Below are 21,850 nucleotides of genomic sequence, written 5' to 3'. Positions count from 1 at the left end.
TTTTGCATGTGGATATTTAGTTATTTCAACACCATTTCCTCCCTCCCCCACCTCTGTATTGATCTGGGACTTTTGCTAAATCAATTGATCATAGATGTAAGGAATTATTTCTGGATTCTCAACTCTATTTCATTTATATATATGTCTATCCCTATGTGAGTACCATATTGTCTTGATTACTGTAGCTTCATAATAAAATTTTCCCCAACTTTATTGAGATATAATAGACATGTCACATTATGTAAGTTTAAAGTATACAGTGTGATAATTTGATACATGTATTATTGTGAAATAATTACCATAGTAAGGTTAGTTGACACACCATCACTTCACATAATTACCGTTTTTCTTTTGTTGGGAGAACATCTAAGATGTACTCTCTTAGCAACTTTCAAGTATGTAATACAGTATTTTTTTTTAATTAATTAATTATTTTTTTAATGTGGTGTTCCATGATTCATTGTTTGCATATAACACCCGGTGCTCCATGCAATAACGTGCCCTCCTTAATACCCATCACTGGGCTAACCCATCCCTCCACCCCTTTCCCCTCTAAAACCCTCAGTTTGTTTCTCAGAGTCCATAGTCTCTCATGGTTCATCTACCCCCTCTGATTCCCCCCCTTCATTAGCGCTCACCATAGCACATACCCTCCCCAATGTCTATCACCCAGCCACCCCCCACCACTCCAGCAACCCTCAGTTTGTTTCCTGAGATTAAGAATTCCTCATATCAGTGAGATCATATGATACTTGTCTTTCTCTGATTGACTTATTTCGCTTAGCATAATACCCTCTAGTTCCATCCACATCATTGCAAATGGCAAGATTTCGTTTTTTTGATGGCTACATAATATATATATATGTATTCACCACATCTTTATCCATTCATCTGTTGATGGACATCTGGGCTCTTTCCGTAGTTTGGCTATTGTGGACATTGCTGCTATAAACATTGGGGTACATGTGCCCCTTCAGATCACTACATTTGTATCTTTGGGGTAAATGCCCAGTAGTGCAATTGCTGGGTCATAGGGTAGCTCTATTTTCAACTTTTGAGGAACCTTCATACTGTTTTCCGGAGTGCATTCCCACCAACAGTGTAGGAGGGTTCCCCTTTCTCCGCATCCTCACCAACATCTGTCCTTTCCTGACTTGTTAATTTTAGCCATTCTGACTGGTATGAGGTGGTATCTCATTGAGGTTTTGGTTTGGATTTCCCTTATGCCGAGCAATGTTGAGCACTTTTTCATGTGTCTTCTTTGGAAAAATGTCTGTTCATGTCTTCTGCCCATTTCTTGATTGGATCATTTGTTCTTTGGGTGTTGAGTTTGATAAGTTCTTTATAGATTTTGGATACTAGCCCTTTATCTGATAGGTCATTTGCAAATATCTTCTCCCATTCTGTCGGTTGTCTTTTGGTTTTGTTGACTGTTTCTTTTGCTGTGCAGAAGTTTTTTTAGTTCATTTTTGCCCTTGCTTCCCTTGCCTTTGGCAATGTTTCTAGGAAGAAGTTGCTGTGGCTGAGGTCAAAGAGGTTGCTGCCTGTGTTCTCCTCTAGGATTTTGGTGGATTACTGTCTCACATTTAGGTCTTTCATCCATTTTGAGTCTATTTTTGTGTGTGGTGTAAGGAAATGGTCCAGTGTCATTCTTCTGCATGTGGCTGTCCAATTTTCCCAACACCATTTGTTGAAGAGACTGTCTTTTTTCCATTGGACATTCTTTCCTGCTTTGTCAAAGATGAGTTGACCATAGAGTTGAAGGTCCATTTCTGGGCTCTCTGTTCTGTTCCATTGATCTATGTGTCTGTTTTTGTGCCAATACCATACTGTCTTGATGATGACAGCTTTGTAATAGAGCATGAAGTCCAGAATTGTGATACCCCCAGCTTTGCTTTTCTTTTTCAACATTCCTCTGGCTATTCGGGCTCTTTTCTGGTTCCATACAAATTTTAGGATTATTTGTTCCATTTCTTTGAAAAAAGTGGATGGTATTTTGATAGGGATTGCATTAAATGTGTAGATTGCTCTAGGTAGCACAGACATTTTCACAATATTTGTTCTTCCAGTCCATGAGCATGGAACATTTTTCCATTTCTTTGTGTCTTCCTCAATTTCTTTAATGACTATTCTATAGTTTTCTGAGTACAGATTCTTTGCCTCTTTGGTTAGATTTATTCCTAGGTATCTTATGGTTTTGAGTGTAATTGTAAATGGGTTCAACTCCTTAATTTCTCTTTCTTCTGTCTTGTTGTTGGTGTATAGAAATGCAACAGATTTCTGTGCATTGATTTTATATCCTGCCACTTTACTGAATTCCTGTATGAGTTCTAGCAGTTTTGGGGTGGAGTTTTTGGGGTTTTTCACATAAAGTATCATATCATCTGCAAAGAGTGAGAGTTTCACTTCTTTGCCAATTTGGATGCCTTTTATTTCTTTTTGTTGTCTGATTGCTGTGGCTAGGACTTCTAGTACTATGTTGAATAGCAGTGGTGATAGTGGACATCCCTGCCGTGTTCCTGACCTTAGGGGGAAAGCTCTCAGTTTTTCCCCATTGAGAATGATATTCGCTGTGGGTTTTTCATAGATGGCTTTTATATAATACAGTATTGTTAATTATTGTCACCATGCTCTACATTAGATCCTCCAGATCTTATTTGTCTATAACTGGAAGTTTATACCCTTTGACCAACATCTCTTAATTTCCCTAACCCCTAGGGCAACTACTGTTCTGCTCTCTGTTTCTATGAGTTTGGCTTTTTTAGATTCGTGCAGTATTTGTCTTTGTCTCATCACATAGTGTAATGCCCTCAAATTCCATCCATGCTGTTGTGAATGGCAGAATTTCTTTTTGTAGCTGAATAATATCCCACTGTAAAATTATGCACTGCATTTTTTTATTCATTAATCTGTTGGTGGACACTTATTTCCATGTTTTGGCTATTGTAAATAATGTTGCAATGAACATGGGAGTGCAGCTATCTCTTTGAGATAGTGATTTGATTTCTTTCGGAAATATACCCAGAAGTAGGATTGTTGGATCATTGGTAGTTTTATTTTTAATTATTATCATTATTTTTAAAGATTTTATTTATTTGACAGCAAGAGAGACAGCGAGAGAGGGAACACAAGCAGCGGGAGTGGGAGAGGGAGAAGCAGGCTTCCCGCCGAGCAGGGAGCCCAATGCAGGGCTCGATCCCAGGACCCTGGGATCATAACCTGAGCCAAAGGCAGACGCTTAACAACTGAGCCACCCAGGCGCCCCTTATTTTTAATTTTTTGAGGAACCTCCTTACTGTTTTCCATAGTGGCTGCACCAATTCACATTCCCACCAGCAGTGCACCAGGGTTTCCTTTTCTCCACATCCTGGCCAGCATTTGTTATCACTTGTCTTTTTGATAATAGCCATTCTAACAGGTCTAAGGTGATCACTCATGTTTTTGACTTTCACTTCCCTGATGATTAGTGATGTTGAACATCTTTCTAGGTACGTGTCAGCCATTTGTATGTCTTCAGGTCCTTTGCCTATTATAAAATTGGATTTTATATATATATATATATATATATATATATATATATATTTTGTGCTATTGAGTTTTATGAATTCCTTATATATTTTGGATATTAACCCCTTATCATATATATGAATTGCAAATTATCCTATTCTGTAGGTTACGTCTTTATTTTGTTGACTTTTCCTTTGCTATCATCCCACTTGTTAATTTTTATTTTGTTACTTTCTCTTTTGGTGTCATATACAAAAAATCATTACCAAGACCAGTGTCAAGGAGCTTTTTCCCTGTTTTCTTCTAGGAGTTTTACATTCAGGTCTTAAGTCTTGGCTCCATTTTGAGTTAATTTTTGTGAGTGCTGTAAGATAAGGCTCCAATTTTATTCTTTTGCATGTTGATATCTGGTTTTCCCAGCATGATTCATTGAAAAGACTATCCTCTCCCAATTGAGTACTGTTAGCTCCTTTGCTAAATATTAGTTGACCTTATATGCATGGTTTTATTCCTGGGATGTCAATTTTGTTCCACTGGTCTATGTGTCTGTTTTTATGTAGTACCATACTGTTTTATCTCTGTTGTTTTGGATTATAGTTTAAAATCAAGAGTGTGATGCCTCTAGCTTTGTTCTTCCTCAAGATTTCTCTATTTGGAAACTTTTTTTGTTCTGTTTTCAAACTTTAGGATTGTTTTTTCTATTTCTGTGAAAAATTGGGGTTTTGATAGGGATTGGTTTGAATCTATAGATGGCTTTGGGAAATATGGACATTTTAACAATATTAATAGATTTTAGATTGGAAAATCTATGAACACAGAATAACATACCATTTATTTCTGTCTTCTTCAATTTCTTTCATCAGTGTCTTACATTTTTCAGTGTATATATCTTTCATCTCCTTGGTTAAATTTATTTCTAATATTTTATTATTTTTGATACTATTGTACGTGGAATTATTTTCTTTATTTTTCTTTCAGATAGTTTGTTCCCAGTGTGTGAAATGCAACTGATTTTTGTATTCTCATTTTGTATGCTGCATAATTACAGAATTCATTTATTAGTTTTACAGTTTTTTGGTTGAATCTTTAGGATTTTCTGTATATACAATCATTCCATCATCAAACAGAGACAATTTTACTTTTTCCTTTCCAATTTGGATGCCCTCCCCCTTTTTTTGTTGTTGCCTAATTACTCTGCTAGGATTTCTATGACTATATTGAATAGGAATAGTGAGAATGGGCACCCTTGTCTTGTTCTTGGTTTTAGAGGAAAAGCTTTCAGCTTTTCATCACTGAGTATTATGTTAGCTGTTTTTGTAGCTTTATTATGTTGAGGTAATTTTTATACGCATTCTGCTGAGAGCTTTTATTATGAAAGAACCTGAATTTTCTCAAATGTTTCTTCTGCATGTATTGAGAGGATCAGATGAATTTCATCTTTTATTCTAATAATGTGGTATATCATATTTATTGGTTTTTGTATGTTGAACTGTCCTTGCACCCCAGGAATAAATCTCAACTTGTTCATGGTGTTTGATCCTTTTAATGTGCTGCCAAATTTGATTTGCTAGTATTTTGTTGAGAATTTTTGCATCTATGTTCATTGGTGCTATTGACTCTCATTTTCTTCTCTTGTAGTGCCCTTATCTGGCTTTGGTATCAGGGTAATGCTGGCCTTGTAAAATGAGTTGAAAGTATTCCCTTCTCTTCAGTTTTTTGGAAGAGTTTGAGAAGGATTGGCATTAATTCTTCTTTAAATGTTTGGTAGAATTCAGCAGTGAAGTCATCTCGTTCTGGGCTTTTCTTTGTTGGGAGGTTTTTGATTACTGATTCAATCTCCTTAATTGTTATTGTTCTGTTCAGATTTTGTTTCTTCTGGATTTAGTCTTTGTAGGTTGTATGTTTCAAGGAATTTATTCATTTTCTTCTAGGTTATCCTATTTGTTAACAATCATAGTAGTCTTTTTTTTTTTTTTTTTAAAGATTTTATTTATTTGACAGAGAGAGACTCTGAGAGAAGGAACACAAGCAGGAGAAGTGGGAGAGGGAGAAGCGGGCTTCCCGCTGAGCAGGGAGCCTGATGTGGGGCTCGATCCCAGGACCCTGGGATCATGACCTGAGCCGAAGGCAGACGCTTAAAGACTGAGCGACCCAGGCGCCCCTCATAGTAGCCTTTTATAATTCTTTATATTTCTGAGGTGTCAGTTCTAATGTTGCCTCTTTCATTTATAATTTTGTTTATCCTTTTTTATTCTTGATTAGTCTAGCTGACAATGTGTGAATTTGCTTCCTTTTTTTAAATAAACTAGCTTATTAGTTTTGATTTTTTTCTATTGTCTTTCTGGTCTCTATTTCATTTATTTCTGCTCTAATGTTTATTATTTTCTTCCTTATGCTAATTTTGAGCTTAGTTTGTTCTTCTCTTCTAGTTCCTTGAGCTGTAAAGTTTGGTTGTTTATTTGAGATCTTTTGTTTTTCTTAATTTAGCATTTATTACTATAAACTTTTCTCTTAGAATTGCTTTTGCTCTGTCCTGTAAGTTTTGGTATATTATGTTTTCATTTTCATTTGCTTCGAGATTCTTTCTGATTTCCCCTTTGATTTCTTCTTTGACCCTTTAGTTGTTCAGGAGTGTGGTGCTTAATTTCCATGTATTTGCAAATTTTCTGGTTTTCTTCCTGTTACTGATTTCTAGTTTCATACCCATTGTAGTTGAAAAAGATACTTGATATAATTTCAATCTTAAGTTTCTTAATTTTTGTTGCGTTCTGTTCTGTTAATATTTGCCTTAAATATTTATGTGTTCCAATGTTGGTTGCATATATATTTACAATTGTTATATTCTCTTGACCCTTTTATCATAATATAGTTATGTTTTTAGTCTCTTGTGACTAATTTTGACTGAAGGTTTCTTTATCTGAAACATATATAGCCATTACTATGCATTTCACTCTCTTTTGATTATCATTTGCCTGGAATATCTTTTTCCAGTCCTTTACTTTCAGCCTATATGTGTCCTTAAAGCTAAAGTGAATCTCTTGTTGGCAATATATTGTTGGATCTTGGGGGTTTTTTGTTATTTTTGTTTTGTTTGTTTTTTGTTTGGTTTGGTTTGGTTTGGTCCACCCAGCCACTCTGTGTCTTTTGATTGGAGAATTTAATCCATTTACATTTAATTTTTGATAGATAAAATATTACTAACTTTTGATAGGTAGGAAATTACTATTGTTATTTTGTTAATTGTTTTCTGACTGTTCTCTTAATTCCTTTGTTCTTCCTCTCTTGCTGTCTTCCTTTGTGATTTATTTTTCTGTAGTGATATGCTTTAATTCCTTTCATTTTATCTTTTGTGTAGCTACTATAGGTTTGTTCTTTGTGGTTACCATGAGGCTTACATAAAACATCTTATAGCTATAACAGTCTCTGTTAAGCTTATAATACCTTATCTTCAATCTCATACAAAAACTCTACTCTTTTAATTCTCCTTCCCCCACATACTCTTATTATTGAAGTCACACTTTACATCTTCTTATATTTTATATCCATTAATAAATTATTGTAGCTATAGTTATTTTTTATAATTGCTTTTTAAACTTTTATACTAGGGATAAAATTCTTTATACACACAATAACAGTATTAGCGTATACCGAATTTCACTATATATTTCCTGTTACTAGTGAGCTTTATACTTTCATATATTTTCATGTCATTCTTAGTGTTCTTTCACTTCAACTTGAAGAACCCCCTTTAGCATTTTTTTGTAAGGCAGGTTTAGTGGTGATAAATCTCCATAGCTTTTTTCTCTTTTCTTTTTTTTCTTTGGGAATGTCTTTATATCTCTTTCATTTATGAAGGATATTTTTGCTGGGATTAGTATTCTTGGTGGCAGTTTTTTATATACCTGTCATTTACAATATAAATAACAGGTATATCAGTGATCATTCATTTTTGGCAAAACTAAATCTGAGAGATGTGCTTTTAGATCTGCCTCTACTACCAGGGAGTGAACTCTCTGAGTCTCAGTTTCCCCACCTCTGTATAGGAAGTATGGAGAAATAAATTGTCCACAAGATGCTTACTTGATTTAAAGTCTTATGAATCCTGGAACAACATATATAGAGACTGATGCACAGATTTCACACATGCCTTATAGTCATGGTGTGAGAGCCTATAAATTCAAGGATTCACTACTATTTTCATAGCCTCTGACATAGTATTGTTCAATTACAGTAATACGGGAGAAGTGAGTGTCTGGGGAAAAATAAAAAAGAAATGTTATATTTTCTAATGCATTTGACAAGATGGAAAATACAGTAGTATTAAGAGAAGGTTAATAGCTCTGAAAGAATACATGGAACGAACCCAGTGTGAAGTAGATAGAAATGTAAGCAAATTTTTAAAATATTAGGCAATTAAGAACTCTAGGAAAAACAAAGAGTTGTTATAAGAGAGGAAATGTAATAGTGGTGTGCTAGTTGGTTAATAATTAACAATATTGGGCGCCTGGGTGGCTCAGATGGTTAAGCGTCTGCCTTCGGCTCAGGTCATGATCCCAGGGTCCTGGGATCGAGTCCCGCATCAGGCTCTCTGCTTCTTGGGAGCCCGCTTCTCCCTCTGCCTCTCTCTCTCTGTCTCTCATGAATAAATAAATAAAAATCTTTAAAAAAAAAAAAAATAATTAACAATATTTATGCAATAGTAATGATGTAAATAGTAAATATTAATTTTAACAAAAGTAAATGTAACTATACCTATAGAAAGGAGGGGGGCAAGTGAGGGTGGTAGTATAAGAGAATTAATATATCTATTATAATAGGAAACAAATAATGTTTAACATTTGTACAGAGCTAGATATAGCAGTTCAATCGTGTTAATTGGCAATATAGAGACAAACATCAAAAGAAGCAGCTGAAGAATTAAAAAGGAGCATCTCTGGAAATAAGGACTATTGTGGAAGGGATGGACAGGGGCCAGCTACTTTTCACTCTAAGACTTGAAGAACTCTTTAACTTTCTAAACTCCCTGAAGGTGCTTTTTATTGTAAGCCTTGAAGAATAAGTTTACTTCATAAATTAAAATAATATATTTAAAAAAAATCTATTATAAATAATGTACATTCATTTCTGCCATCTTACAATGTGAATTTTTGGTGTAATCATCATCATCATCATCATCATCATTATCATCATTAATAATATTTGTTGAACAACTCACAGACATATAAAAAATTTCCACATTTATCATCTCCATTCATCTTCATTAACCTGTGAGTTGGGTAGAACATATTTCAATATCTTCCCATTTTATCAATAAGGAAATATAGATAATGTGATTTGCCCAAGGTTAAATAATTAGTAAGTGGTAAGCCAGTAAATAGGCAATGATAAGCCCCAAATTCTGAACTTCCATTTTCCAAACTTGGGTTCTTTCCTTCATAACTATGTTCCTTCATAATCATTCACTGGTAACATAGAAATTAATAGTTATATTTTAATTTACCTTGGAAAAGTATAAGAAGAACTTTTCATGGAGTCCTCATGCTAGAACCTCAAAGTGTTACCCAGTTCTTTTGGGTAAAAAAAGTATTTTTATTTTCCTTATATCTTTTTTTTTCCTTTCTCCTTTATTCTCTCCAAAATCCTTGCCACAAAAATGTACTGGCAATTGATGTCATGAATTTTCTAAAAAAATCACTTTGGAGAACTTCATTATTTCTATTATTACAACTACTATTAATAACAATAATAATCACATTGTGCCCTTCTCCAGCACCTCTCATCCAGGGATCTCAGAATGCTTTTCAAACATTAATTAAAAATCCTCTCGTTATCCCTGTGAGTTCCTAGGGCAAGGAGAGAGGAGGAAATCGTATCTACTCTGACATTAATTAAGCTCTCCCTTGGCTTGCAAACTAGGTAAATAGCTTTTCTTCCCCCCATTAACAAACAAGCCGGCTCTCTGTGATGATTGGCTCTCTGTGATGATTATCACAGATGTTCACAAGTGAGAGGAGAAATTACTTCTGCTGGGCACTGAGGAGAGGGACTGACATACTTGCCAGACTTGGCTTCTGAGGTTTTGCTTTCTAACAGTGGTTTCCAGAGCTGGGCAATCAGCGGCATGGCCTTAGGAGCTTTGCAAATATGCCTGCAACTGGGCCATTTACACTCCTTTCCCCACAGTTCTGACTAAGGTATGGAGTAGGACTCAGGAATCTGAATTTTTTTAAAACTTTTTAAATACAGTTTGAGAATAATTATTTTAAGTGACATGTTCATTATTAATTTCTTTCAAATACTGAAAGTGTCTTTTCCTGTGTTTTGCTTTCTTACCTGGTTAGTAGTTTGGGATATGTATGTCTAGACCAGAGTTTCTCAAAATCCATGGATTTTTTTGTTTTAATCTAAAATACCTAGGAAACTTGTTAATGATACAGATGTATTGGAACACATAGTTCTTATATACATTTATGTTTCTCTCAGGGATATAAAGTCTGCTTCTACTCCAAAAAAAAAATGAACAATGTTATAGCAGAGGGCATGAGAATATAGGACCCTTGGACCTATGGGCCCCCAACACTGTGAATATAAGGTGTGTGTGGCTACTGTGTGTCAGCTTCTATGTACGTTATTCCAGGATTCATAGGACTTTAGTTCTAGTAAGCATTTTGGGGACAGTTTATTCTTAGCCTACTTATACAGAGGTGGGGGAATGAATCTCAGTTCATTACAGGAGTTCATACTCTTGCAGATCACCACACAGCCCACTGGTGGTAGGTACAGGCCTGAAAGCATGTCTCCCAACTCAGCGTCCAGAGCTCCAGGGCTCATCACCAGACCACCTCAGTGCAAACTTGTCTCTTGTTTGTCATTCTGAGTCCCCTGTTTTTAACAATATTGGTTAAAAACAGAAGCCTGATGTTGAAAAATGTGATTCTCCAAATCTCTATAAGAGTAAGAAAAGGAAACAAGCTAAGACGTTTGCCTTAGTGGTGAACTGTGTTCCTTCCCTACTTTGTGTCTCTTTTTCTTATTCACTAGCTTCTGCAGATGTCTCTGCTGGCGGCATGATAGAGACTAAGCTGATGGATAAGGAGGCTGAAGTGGCTATTCAGAGGACTAGAGATGTTTGAGTGTAACTTGAAAGACTGCCAAAAAAAAATCATAGCGCTGGGGCGCCTGGGTGGCTCAGTCATTAAGCATCTGCCTTCAGCTCAGGTCATGATCCCGGGGTCCTGGGTTCGAGCCCCGCATTGGGCTCCCTGCTCAGCGGGAGCCCTGCTTCTCCCTCTCCCACTCCCCTGCTTGTGTTCCCTCTCTCGCTGTGTCTCTCTCTGTCAAATAAATAAAATCTTAAAAAAAAAAAAAATCATAGCACTTAGTCTACATTTTATGTCCAAGAGTCTATAAACCTTTCAGAGGCCTTTTCTTCCAGAATATTCCCTGGGACAATTTGGTTAGTTCCACTGTTACAGGTGGAGACACAGGGTCAGTTATTCATTTTTAAGATACCCTATGTCATTAGCAAGTCTGGAACAGGAGATACCAGGGATCCCTTCACCTCATGGATGATTGGTCACCTGCTTTAGTGGCCTGTGGTCTGGTCTTTCTTCATTGGATAATGGTGAATAGCAGGGGACTTTGGGTGTGTGGGTAGGGAACACCCAATTTTGTGTTCCCTAGATAAGGAAGAGGAGAAAGAGGAAAAGGTGCTAATTAACTGAGGAACCACAATGGGAGTAACTGCCTTTTCTCATCACTTTTCATCCTTGCAAGGATATTGTGGGCAAGTTCTATCAGTTACATTTTACAGATGAGAAAAGCAAAACTCAGAGAATTAGGTTATCTTGCAGAGCTATGAGTGGAATTGAGTCTTACACATCTTTATGCTTTTTGTGCTTTCTTAATACCTGGAAAAATGTTTGCTCACAAAACAAAGACAAGTGTCTCTTACTTCAAAGTCCATACTCTCCCTGTGTACCTCACTGCCTGCCCACACAAAATTTTCTTAGGTTTTTGGTTGAAGTAAATAGAACTTTCTCTCTTTTATCCAATTGCATTAGCACTAACAGCAGTGAATCACTCAGAAAAGAGAATGCAATCATGACTGTTTTTCATCTATTCCAGAATAAAAAACAAGTGAAGCCAAACACTGGTATGCTCTAGCAGAGCCCTGTGGCCTAATGTCCTGAGCTCAGGTCTACTACTCAGATTCATGGATTTCTAGTCCCTGCCAGACCACTGCTTTTGGTAAACAGAGGGTGAGTTGTTTAATCATTCTGTGCCATCTTTCTTCCTCCAGCAAAGCAGGGTAATTAGTGTTTGTCACCCATGTATGTCAAAGGGGTGTGGTGAGGGTAACCTCGTAATTATGAGTTTCTGGGCAAATATAAAAAACCCACATGGTGGTAATGTCACCACTCATCCCAGGTTGGAGATTGGCTTGTTGGGTTGGAGAATTTGCAACCCAGCAAATGCTTGCCACTTGGTGGTTTACAAGTTTGGAATGTTAGAACTGGAAGAAATTCCTAGAGTTACCTAGTATGAACCCCATAGTTTGCAGCTGGGAAGCAAATCTAGAGGGGTGCAGGGATTTCATCAGGTCACAGTGAACTTGAGATAGGCAGGGATTCGAACCCAGGTCTCCTGATTCCTGCCTAGGCTCCCATTTCCCTCCTCTGTCTTTACCTGTCCTGCTACTTTTGGGGAGGATCCTGACCCCCGTCTGGAGAGAATGGCTACAGCTGAAAGCAGGCCTGGGATACAACTGCCGGAGGCTGCCTTTCAGGTCTGGCACACACCATTCACTTTCAGCTGAAAACCTCATTCAAATACGACTGGGCGAGCCAGGCAAACCAGATGGGTAATTGCCTGGAGTGTGTAGGGAGATGGTGGAGAGTGTGGTTCACTGAGTACCCAAGGAGGTTTGGCACACTATGATTTCCAGCCATCCAGAATGTGAATGGCTAAACCCCAGTGGTCTGATCCTGTCAAATTAGTTTTATTTAACAGAGCCATGCCTCTGAGCTAAGCTGTGCTCTGTACTTTGTTATGCATAAACTTGCAGAGATGAAATTTAGTTGGGAAGTTGGAAAGATGGATGTTAGAGAAACTGTACAAATAGTTGTGTCATTACCTTTATGAGAAAATCATTAAATCCTATTTCCTTCCTTCTTTCACATTTTTCCTCCTTCCACACATATTTATTTAGAGTCAACTATGCTCTAGATAATGTAGGCTCTAGATATAGTGGCAAAAATATATATAAGGTTCTTGACTTAGAGAGAGATGACAGATGAAAAAAGAAAGTAAACAATAACAAAAAATGGGCAAGAGAGTTTCAAAAGTGATGAGTGCTGTGAAGAAGCTAAAGCAGGATGGTATATTGCAGGATGATGGTGCCTCCGTGAAGATAGAGGGTGAGCTGTAATAAAGGCCAGCCACACAGAGCTCTGCAGAGACAAGAACAAGTGCAAAGGCCTTGAGGCAGAGAGAATTTGGTGAGTTTGAGGAATAAAAACAAAGCTATTAGAGCTGAAGTATGAGATTGGGAGAGAGCACTAGGTCCTGAAGCTAGAAAGGTGGAACTGGGTCATGTCATATTGGTTCTTATAGGCAACAGGAAGGACTTTAGATTTTATTCTAAGTACCAAGGGAAAGAAATGGTGGGCTTTAAGTGTGTGTGTGTGTTGTGTTACGTGAAAAGATTTATGTTTTGAAAAGATATTTCAGCAATGGAAATGATAGTGGAAAAGATAGTTCCAGCAATGGAAATGACCTCTCTTGTAGATTAGAGCAATCATGCAGGTGATAATGATTGCAACTGGAAGTGGCTGGTGCAGGGGAGATAAAAAGGAGTGGGTAGGTTTAAAATCTATTTTGGAGTTGAATCTGAAGTAATTTGTTTAGGGATTTCATGTGAGGGAGGAGAATGAGGGGAAGAGAGGAATTGAAATGATGCTAAATGTTGTACCTGAGCACCAGGTGGTTGGTGGAGATATTGACAGGGAAGGAGTTCAAAAGTGCACATTGGGGATAAAAATCAAAGGAATCAAGCTTCTGTTTGGCCATATTGGGATTAATGAGATGATTAGATATTCAAGTGGAAATGTCAATCATAGAATTACAGTTAATTACAGCTTAGAGTTTAGAGCTCAGTGGAGAGGTCAGTGATGGAGATACAAATTCGATAGTCTCCACAGATGGTATTAAAATAGTGGGAATATATAAAAGCTCACCAAGGAAAATACTGGAGATGGAGAATAGTGGAGCTTTGGAGGATCTCTGGGGCACTCCAGCTTTTCAGTTTTGAACTGAAGGGGCGGGCCAAAAAAAGAGACTGAGCAGAAGTGATTCAGATATAAGGAAAAAAACAGCAAAATGTGGAGTCACATAAATTAAGGATGTGTTTTAAGGAGGATTGAGTGGCTGACAGTGTCTAATTTTGCCAATAATTTGAGTAAGATTAAGAATTATAGCTGCCAAGTAAATTTGGAAACGTGGTGGACTTTGGTGATGATTTCTAATAACCTTGACAAGAAGAATCAATTGTGTAGGAAAAAATAATGGGCTAAGGAGAGATGGCATGGCAGGAAGTAAAGACTGGGCCATAAATAAGCCATTCAATAACTTTTGCTATAAAAGGAGCAGAAAAGTACTCCAGAAACTGAAGGAGGACCATGGGGTCGGTCAAGGGAGGTTGTATGGGGTCAATAGCAATGATGATACTATGACATCAAGAAGAATGTGTATGTGTTGATGGGAATGATTCAGTAGAGAGGGAGAAATTGATTACCAGGAACTGAATGGATACCCTGAAAAGTAGAAAAAGAATGGTGCCTAGAGCACAAGTTTAGGGGTACACAGGGAAGGCATACTTCATTATAATGGAGGGACAGCCAGAGACTGTGGTAACAGATCCAGGACTTGGTAGTGGTAAGATAAGGCAGTTTCTCTTTAGTTGCCTCCTTTTTCTCAAATATGAGACAATATCACTAGCTGAGAGTATGTGTGTATATGGGTCTTTGGGGAATAGTTGTGCTGAAGGTTGGAGGAGAGAGAAGGTATTAAAAGTCCATTTTGCTAAGTAGGTGAGTGAATGTATTCTGGAAGTATATTTGAATTATTGAGAGACCCTTTGACTCTCTGGTTATTATTGTCAAATAATTCTTATCTTGATTTTTCAAATTTAGACCTGACAGCATGTTTCTATGTCTTTTCCTTAGCAACATTCAGCATTATGGAGAAAAGTATAGAATGACGAGATAGTTGGGTTTAACCAAGGTGGGGATTTATCCAAAGGAGCATGATCGAGGGAAAGTGGGGCAAGAAAGTTGAATGGGTAACTAGTGAATAATTATAATGATAATCCATGGGTTCTAAACCTGAATGGAGGGCAGTACCAACTCGAGAAGTGATAGATTGTAGAAAAGTGACGTATCAGTGGATTTGGATATACTAGGGAGCATAGTAGAATGAATGGATATATAATAATACAATACAATATAATCTTTCTATCTAATAGAAATTTGGAAGGTGGTGCATTTATTTGATGAAAACAGAAAGGATGTGACCGGGTGAGCTGCTTGTTGAAGTGGGGTGCAAGAAAAGACCACACTGAGTGAGGAGGTCACAGACTTGAGGGGTTAGGCTCTTGGACACTTTAAACAACATGGTCATTGGTGGCTCCAGGAATGGCAACTGAAGTATAAAGAAAAAAAGGTCGTAGGTATTTTCCATGAATGATGTAGAAAGACCAGAATATTGGGGGAGAACAGCAAACAAACAAGAACAAACAAGAACAGCAACAAAACAACAACAGCGACCAGAGTTAGTGGGTAGTAAAAGCTGGGAGCACAAATATCAAAGGAACATTGACATGGAGATACAGTAAAAGTGATCCACATCATACCAATGAATGATCAGCTTATTTTTAGTGCATTCAGATGATCTTGAAAATTGGAATTCTGTACTTACAGAGGATCCCTTGCCATTAAGAATTTTAACAAATGTCATTTCTGGAAGATGTCCTTGAATCATCATAATTTGCCATGAAATGATAAAGACACCCTAATTTCCTAAGCTGTAAATGCCTTTAATGCAATAAACTCTAAAATTAATGAGTTTGTTAAACTATGTAGTGTAATTATTTCATGTAGTACACCTGCATTCTGTTGATACAAGGCAGTATTTTCCCCAATTTAAATACTGACATGAGGCAGTATTTCTTCAATATCAGTCTCTATGTAATATCCAGTGTATTGTTTCTTGATAACAGTGTTGACCTACCTCTGATTAAAGTTGATACCTTAGAAATAGGTCAGTGATTGCATGTAATGAATACTGTCTTCTGTACTATACAGTCAATATATCTGCTTCTCAACCAAAGTACGAAAGTGAATTCTGTTTAATGCAGTATTTTACTTGACTAGAAAGCTGCTTAGCATGTCAGTCTCATAAAAATCCAATCTCTTTGCAATAAGGAGCAGCTCTCCAATATTGTAACAGCTACAGGGGGACAATAAAGGATGGTACAATTATATTTTCTTACTGGGGGTGACCTCTAGTGTGAAACTGTGGCATTTTAGCATTCCTTGGGGTTTGAATTAACAATGCTTTGCCAATTATGACAAATTCCCTAACCCCCCTCACTGTTTTCAAGATCACAGGTAATTTGTCTTGGTGTTTTCTTGAGCTGTTATTTGATTTTTGAAGTCAAGAAATCTGTCTGCATCTTTTTTTTTTTTTTTCCTTTTACGTGTTTCGGGTCCCCACCTAGAGGTCTTTACAATTTTACTTTTAAGGTGAGAGATCTCATATTGCTTATGTTAGCCTATTTGACTTCATTCTCAAGCTCACAAGTGCCACATTTCAATAGGTACCTTTTCATAGGTGTCTTTCCTGGACCACTTCTTAAGTTATTGCCTCTCAATTCCAAACCCATCCTTTTATAGCTCTATATCTCTGTGCTGCAGGGTCTGGGGCCCTGCAAACCATATTTCTGCTTTGCCAGCTGCTTCTATATTAGGCTCTGTCAGTAGGGACATTAGAGGGTCTGGATGAGGAAGGAGGGATTTGCTCCTCCCTCTCTACTTCCTGTTCTTAGGATGCTCTCCCCAGCAATGCTCCTTCTCCCTGGCAGCAGGGTTCCTTCCTGTAGATGCGGCTGAATTCACTTGCAGTGTTTTTTAACACCAGCTAAACAGGGTTCCTATTTTCAGAACCTGAGTTTCAGCCTGATGAGATTCTTCTTTTAAGTTTGTAAATTTTGATACTTTTAATTTTTGTAAATTTTGTTAATTTTTATAGATTTTGATACTTTTAATCTCTTCCTTTTGTTTCTCCCAGGCCACAGGGATGGTAGTTGCCTCCTTCAATCACCACATCTTTAATACCTTGGAATTCTCTTACTTTTTTAGTTATCTGGTTACAACTTTATACCTAGTCAGAATTCTTTATATTACATTCCCTCTGCTAAAATAACTGGTATGATTTTCTAATTCCTTAGAAGATCTGGACCTGACTGCTACTCTGCTATCCATTTCTTAATACACACGAAATAAAAACCATACATTTACTAATAGTCTCCAATCCTCACTTCCAAGTTAATTGTTATTTTTAATATGAGAGGCAGTATATCTTTGTAGATAAGAATGGAGGCTGTTGGGGGCGCCTGGGTGGCTCAGATGGTTAAGCGTCTGCCTTCAGCTCAGGTCATGATCCCAGGGTCCTGGATAGAGTCCTGCATCGGGCTCCCTGCTAGGTGGGGAGCCTGCTTCTCCCTCTGCCTCTGCCTCTCTCTCTCTCTCTCTCTGACTCTCATGAATAAATAAATAAAACATTAAAAAAAAAAAAAAAGAATGGAGGCTGTTGAAATAGGTAGATCTGGGTTAAATGCCCCTTTCTCCTCCGCCACAGTGAAAAAAAGGGAAGGTGGAAAAATGAAGAATGAGTTAAAATTAACTACACATCCACAATTTTTCTCTCTTTACACATACTCATTCACTCAGTAATTTTTTTTTTTTGTATATAGAATACTAATCTTCTATTTTTTTATTTGTTTACCAAGTATGTATTGAACACCTAAAATGAGGAAGGTTGGAAGGTTTTTTACTGTATCTTTTGGGGGGAAAGAAAAGGAAATTCAGAGACTCTATTACCAGATTTCAAACCGTATCAAGGGAGATAGGGCAGGAGCTAGTGTGATACAAGGTAGAAAATTATAATAGCTGTGAGGGAGGTATAATCTAAGTGGAGACAAAAGTTTGAATATGGAAACATTTCTTCTAGATGGAAGGTTAGGGATGACTTTGTGGAGAAGGTATTTGAGCTGGGTCCTCCAATGTAGGTAGGAATTAGGTGACCAGGGTTGGGAAGGGCAGGGGAAAACCAAAGCATGGGAGAATTAAGTAGATAAGAAAGTGTTTGAGTAGCTAGGGAACTGCACATAGTTTGTTTTGATTACTGTTAATGGTGCACACAGTTAAAGAGTTGAATCTGCTCAGAGAGGGTCTTTGATGTCAGGCTAAAGAATCTAGACTTTAATATAAAAGCATTAAAAAGTCTTCAAGAGGACGGTAGGAAGAAAGAGAGAAATCAGAACCATTCCAAGGAAAGGCAGTCTAACAGTATTGGAGAAATTTGGTTGTTGTCTGGTGTCTAGAGTCATTTGGATAATATTGCAATGAGAAGAGGTACAGAAAGCTTCCCCTTGGTGGTAGGAAGGGACAGGAGACACAGATATGAAATAAATATGTTGAATTTATAGTACTTGTCCACTGGGTGAATATGGGCAGCTGGGGAAAGGAAGAAACCAAACACCTGTGGAAATTTTGAGCTGGGTTTAGCCATAGGGATAGTGGTTATCCTGGCAGAAATAGAGATTGTGGAGAGGAACAGGAGATGTGGTGCTTTCAGAGAGAAATTGGGATTGATGAATTTAAAGTGTCTATAAGACATTCAGGAAGAATCATCTTGCAGGCTTTTGGAATACAAGACTGTAGACTGGGAGGAAAGTCAGGGTTTGAGATACAGATTTGCATGTCACTGAAATACAAGTCGTAGGCCTATCATGTAATTAGATGAGATCGATAAAAGAACAAACAATGAAGAAAGACAAGGACTAATCCAGCTACACTTGCATCTAGAGGAGGGATTGGCAAATTATGGCCTATGGGCTAAGTCTGTCCTAGTGCCTATTTGTGTAAATAAAGTTTTATTGGAACATAGCCATGTTCATTCATTTGCATATTGCCAGTTACTGTTTTTGCTCTACAAAGTCAGAGTCCAGGAGTTATGACAGATACTATGTGGTCCTCAAAAAATAAAATATTTACTGTCTGACCCTTTACAGGAAATGTTGACTAACCTTTGATTTAGACAGTGGGGGAAGAATTAGAATCCAGAGAAACACTGGTCAGATTTTAAAAAGAAAAGAAAGATGAGTCAAGGAAGGCAAAGAAGAGTTTCAAAAAGACTGAAGGAATCAACAATATGAAATCCAGCAATAGCATTTTCCAAAAGATACACAGAGAAAATGATAGGTAATCAAGAAATATTGATTTCATTAGTCCATCCCAGGATGGGGTGGGCCTGGGATGACCAGAACCTTCACACTTCAAGTAGGGTTGCCAGATTTAGCACATAATAATACATGACACCCAGTTAAACTTGAATTTCAGATTAAAACTTTTTTTTTTTTTAAGATTTTATTTATTTATTTGCGAGAGAGGGAACACAAGCAGGGGGAGTGGAAGAGGGAGAAGCAGGTTTCCTGCCGAGCAGGGAGCCCGATGTGGGGCTCGATCCCAGGACCCTGAGATCATGACCTGAGCCGAAGGCAGACGCTTAACGACTGAGCCACCCAGGCGCCCCTAAAACATTTTTTAATACAAGTAAGCTCCATATAATATTTGAGACATGGCTTTTCTAAAAAAAAAAAAAAAAAAAAAAAATATTTCTTCTTTTCATGAAATCCAAATTTAACTAATTGTTCTGTATTTCTTCTGGCAAACTCAGCCATGAGCAGCCTCATTCGGGGCTTGCAGGGGACTGCCTGAATGAGGAGGTCTGATGGCAAATCCAGTAGTCCACAGAAGCAGCAATGGTGATGGGAAGAATTGGGCATTTGCTATTCCACTGGGATACTCTGACTACTGCCAAGAAGGGGATTGCCACTGAGCAGCTACTAAAATTGCTAGATCCAGAGTTCCTGAAGGCATTTTTGTTTCATGAGTCTGAAGAGGGCACAGTAGGTCAGGGTCAGGGTTTTCTGACTAGCATAGCCCGGAGGGGCAGCCTTGAATCTCTGATTTCATATTCCATACCTTTGTCCATGGTGTAGCTGCTATTCACTTTTAGTAACATTGAATTGAGCCACATGATGACAGCTCTAGCAATATGTGTGCAGTCTACAAATAAGAACTTCATCATTATTTTCAATGATTTAGTAAGAATTATTTGCAAAAATAAATGAGTGAGACTACCTCAAACTGAAAAGCTTCTGCATAGCAAGGGGAACCGTCAACAAAATGAAAAGGCAACCTGCTGAATGGGAGAAAAGTATTTGCAAATTTTATATCTGAGAAAGGGTTGATTTTTAAAATATATAAATAATTTCTACAACTCACACACAAAAAAAGAAAAAACAAAAAAAAAATCAAGTTAAAAATGGATGGCTCTGAATAGACATGGCCAACAGGTATATGAAAAGGTGCAGTGCTCAACATCACTAATCATTAGGGAAATGCAAATCAAACCACAATGCCTGCTTCACTCCACCCTTGGGCCCACGACCTCCACTAGAAGAAACCACACTGCTCATCATGACTGGCTCTGGCATGTGCAAATCTGGCTTTGCTGGGAATGACTCCCCCACCCTTGTCCAGGACATGTTCTTGTCCACTGTCAGGCACCCCTGACACCAGGCATCATTGTGGGCATGGGACAGAAGGACCACTTGGGTGATGAGGCCCAGAGCAAGAGTGGAATCCTAACTTTTAAGTACCCCATCAAGCAGGGCATCATCATCAACTGAGAAAACATAGAGAAGATCTGGCACCACAACTTCTAGAACCCTGAGGAGCACCCTGTGCTGCTGACTGATGCCACCTTGAATGTCAAGGCCAACTGAGAGATGATTCAGATCACATTCCAGATCTTCCATACTTTGCTTAGGTACATGACCATCAGGCTGTGTTGTTCCTATGTGTCTCTGGCTGTACCACTGGTATTGTCATGAGTTATGGGGACCAAGTCACCCACACAGTACCCATCTATGAGGGCTACACTCTGCCCCATACCATCCTGTGTCAGGTCCTAGCTGGCTGAGACCTGAAAGACCATCGCATGAAGATTCTCATGGAGCATGACTGCAGCTTCACCACAGTGGCTGAGCAGGAAATCCTGTATGACATCATGGAGGTCTGCTATGTCTTGGAGCAGGAGCTGGGGCCACAGCTACATCCTCCTGCTCCCAGAAGAATAGTTATGAACTATAGTCAGGTGATCACCACCAGCCACAAGCAGTTCTGGTGTCTAGAGGCACTCTTCCAGTCCTTTTTCCTGGGTATGGAGTCCTGTGGCACCCATGGGACCACCTTCAACTCCTTTCAACTCCCATCATGAAGTGTGATGATGACACACTGTACTCTTTTTTTTTTTTTTTAAAGATTTTATTTATTTAAGAGAGAGAGAATGAGAGCACATAAGCAGGGGAAGCAGCAGACAGAGGGAGAAGCAGACTCCCCGCTGAGCAGGGAGCCTGATGCAGGATTCGATCCCAGGACCCTGAGATCTTGACCCGAGCTGAAGGCAGATGCCCAACCAACTGAGCTACCCAGGTGCTCAACACACTATACTCTTACATGGTGGTGTCCAGTGGGACCACCATGTATCCTGGCTCACTGATGGAAACAGAAGGCGTTCATGGCCCTGGCCCTCAGTACAATGAAGATCAAGAGCATCGCTCCTCCTGAGTATAAGTACTCAGTGTGGATGGGGGCTCCCTCCTAGTCTCGCTGTCTACCCTCCAGCAGATGTGGATCAGTAGCAGGAATACAAGGAGGTGGGTCTCTCCATCATCCTCCACAAATGCCTCTAAATGGACTTCGAGCAGATGCATAGTATTTGCTACATGAGTTAATTCAACAGTGTAAATATGCCCTAGCAAACCTCATGCTAGTCTCATGAAACTGGAATAAGCCTTTGAAAAGAAATATGTCCTTGAAACGTGTATCTGATACTAGCCCTGGACTGTAGAACTTGCTGCTATTTTTGACCTTGTATTCAAGTTAACTGTTCTGTTTGTATGTTTAGTATGCTGTATCTATCTTTGACTTAAAAC

General features: G+C 38.2%; 1 pseudogene; it reads left to right on the top strand.

The window, feature by feature from the left end:
- Positions 1-12,832: 12,832 nt before the first annotated feature.
- On the top strand, positions 12,833-21,607 carry LOC123850237 (actin, cytoplasmic 2-like; annotated as a pseudogene).
- Positions 21,608-21,850: the final 243 nt, after the last annotated feature.

This window comes from Mirounga angustirostris, unplaced genomic scaffold, assembly GCF_029215605.1.
Source record: "Mirounga angustirostris isolate CCGP_5_RB_7025 unplaced genomic scaffold, mMirAng1.0.hap1 SCAF_15, whole genome shotgun sequence".
Taxonomy (NCBI): Eukaryota; Metazoa; Chordata; class Mammalia; order Carnivora; family Phocidae; genus Mirounga; species Mirounga angustirostris.
This window is presented reverse-complemented; position numbering and strand designations above follow the sequence as displayed.